Source organism: Myotis lucifugus, unplaced genomic scaffold, assembly GCF_000147115.1.
Source record: "Myotis lucifugus unplaced genomic scaffold, Myoluc2.0 scaffold_872, whole genome shotgun sequence".
Lineage (NCBI taxonomy): Eukaryota > Metazoa > Chordata > Mammalia > Chiroptera > Vespertilionidae > Myotis > Myotis lucifugus.
This window is the reverse complement of record NW_005871920.1, coordinates 30,874-33,570: the sequence shown is the minus strand read 5'-3', so window position 1 is coordinate 33,570 and position 2,697 is coordinate 30,874. Positions and strand designations below refer to the sequence as shown.

Genomic DNA, 2,697 nt, shown 5'->3' with positions numbered 1-2,697 from the left:
GTACTACCACCTCCTCTTTCACTAGTACAGCAAACATGAGATTTGGTTTGAGTTAGGCAATGTTCTAAGCACTTCACGTATATTAACTTATTCAATCTATAGGCTATTGCTTAAAGAATATGCAAGAAACTGGTCATTGTGGTTTCTCTAGAAAGGGAGTCCAGGGCAACAGCATCCTTTTATATTGTTTTGAATTAACTATAGATAGTAGTAATTTTAATATTAAACTCATTTGAATGTAAAATCACTTCATTAATATTAAAATAATGTGGAAATAAACAGAATACAGGTAAGTAGGAAAATGGCATGCTTGCATGTGCACTATGGCTGCACATTTTGTTGTTATAAATGCATGCGTTTGGTGAGTGAGGGTGACAGAGGGTGCTGTACACAGCTGGTATAGGCTTGGAGGCTGAACACCACAGAGGGAGAGAGACAGTCCAGCAAACAGGCAGGCCAAGCAGCATTCTGGGGCCTGTAACACTTGGTTGGTGCGGGTGCTGGCAACCTGGCCTGAGGTCCTGGGCAGTGTCAGCAGTGGCATCTGGGCTCAGCTCACATCATTCAGGGCCCTGAGGCAAACTCATGCAGAACAAAGGCCACCGGTGCACATCAGAGTTGTAGTGTTAGCTGCATCTATTCCCCCTGCTTCTGCATCAGCTGCTGCACCGGCTCCTGGAAGTTGGTGCTTGGGTTTTTGCTGCACAGCATGAAGGTGATCTGGCCGCTGGGGTAAGTGGGGATGGTGCCGTAGCCCACCCTGGCTAAGAGTGACCTGCGTGCATCTCCTTTTTTTTAAGAGGGCCGTCTTCATGAGCTGGTAACAGAACTCCTTGAGGCTCTCAGCAGGCCCCATGGGGTCCGAGGAGTCAGTGATAACATCGAGGGCGTCCTGGTTCGGCTTCATGAACTTGAAACCTTCACCCACGTGGAGGGTCAGCTTTGAGCTGGAGTAGCCAACCGCCAGGCCCGGCAGTATCTTAGAGACTTGAATGACATCCTCGTCAGTGTGGCACTGGACCACGGACTCCACAGAGGAATGCTTCCCCACCTCCTGCGGGACACCCCCATCCCCACCCCCATGACCAGCACCTTGCGTGGGTTGCGGTGGCTGCAGAGCGGCAGGTTGGCTATCATCTGGGAGGAGAACTCGTCCCTTTCCGTGCACTGGATGACACCGTCCAACACCAGGGCTTTGCCATGGCTCTCACTGCAGAAGACAAGGATATCCTGGTACCGCGAGTGCTGATGGTGTAGCAGCGGCTCCACCTGCAGGGACAGGGCCAGGTCGGCCACAGGCTGCACATCTCACCGAACTAGTCCTCATGGATGGCAGGGGCCAGAAGGCGGGGCGGGGATGGGGTTCCATGGCTGGCGGCAGTGCGAGTGCAGACCAGGACTGCAGGTCACAGGAAGTCACAGCACAACCGCTGCAGATTTTTAAAAAGAAATATGGCTAACACCGAAAAGACAGCTCAAATGTCCTTGCAGCTCAAGGCGGGTGTGCAGGAGGCAGCCATCAGTGATTCTCTCTTATTGATGTTTCTATCTCTCCTCAACTTCCTCTCTGAAATAAAAAATATATTAAAAAAATAAAATAGTTTTAAAAATTGTGCGTTCCTTTCTTCTATGAAAATATAACTCACGTTTATGCACCGTTCTTCTTACTTAATGTTTTGTTTGTTTGTTTTTTTACTGAGATCTCAGCATGTCGGCTGTCCTTGCTGGAAAATCTGTCTCACAAAGCACAGTATGCAGAGATGGCAACGTACTCTTAAGGCAATCTCATAAGGAGAGATTCTGGGGTTTCGGGGGTATCTTTAAGTGATCAAAACAATTTAAAATACATATTTAGAAAAACAAAATAATGAACAAATTATATACAGTAAATATGTGCAGTTATTTATATATTAATTATACTTCAGCAAAGCTCTTAAAAATTTTAGGGATTTTGGGCTGACTTTAGGTGACACTCAATTTGATTGTCACTGTTCCTGTCTTGAGTGTGACTGACAGAGCCTGCAATAAAGACTCTAAGTGCCGGCTCAGCCTTTTTTGTTATTGCTTTCTTTGTATTTGGATTACAGTAGTCCCTTCTTCCCTGTGGTTTCGTTTTTCATGGTTTTAGTTACCTGTCATTAACCACAGTCTGAAAATATTAAATGGAAAATTTCAGAAGTAAGCAATTTAAGTTTTAAATTGCTCGCTGGTCTCAGGAGCTGTGATGTAATCTCCGGTGTCCTCCTCTTACCCACCCATCCCTTTGGCCAGCGTGTCCACACTGTATAGGCTATCAGACCATTGGTCACTTGTAGCCATCTTGGTTGTCAGATCGGCTGTCCATATATGTGCTTGTGTTCAAGTAACCCTTATTTTTCTTTTTCTTTTTAATCCTCACTGGAGGATATTTTTCCATTGATTTTTAGAGAGAGGGAAAAACAGAGTGAAACATTGATTTAAGAGAAACACATCGATTGGTTGCCTCCTGGACGTGCCCTGACCAGGGCCCAGGCAGGGGAGGAGCCTGCAACCTGGGTACATGCCCTTGACTGAAATCGAACCCAGGACCCCTTTGGTCCACAGGCCAGTGCTCTATCCACTGAACTAAACGGCTAGGACAACCCTTATTTTTCTTAATGATGGCTCCAAATACAAGAGCAGTGATGCTGGCATTCAATGTGCAGAGATACTCTAATG

At 46.3% G+C, this 2,697-nt stretch overlaps 1 pseudogene; it reads right to left on the bottom strand.

The window, feature by feature from the left end:
* Window positions 1–550: 550 nt before the first annotated feature.
* Window positions 551–1,307, bottom strand: LOC102425005 (annotated as a pseudogene).
* Window positions 1,308–2,697: the final 1,390 nt, after the last annotated feature.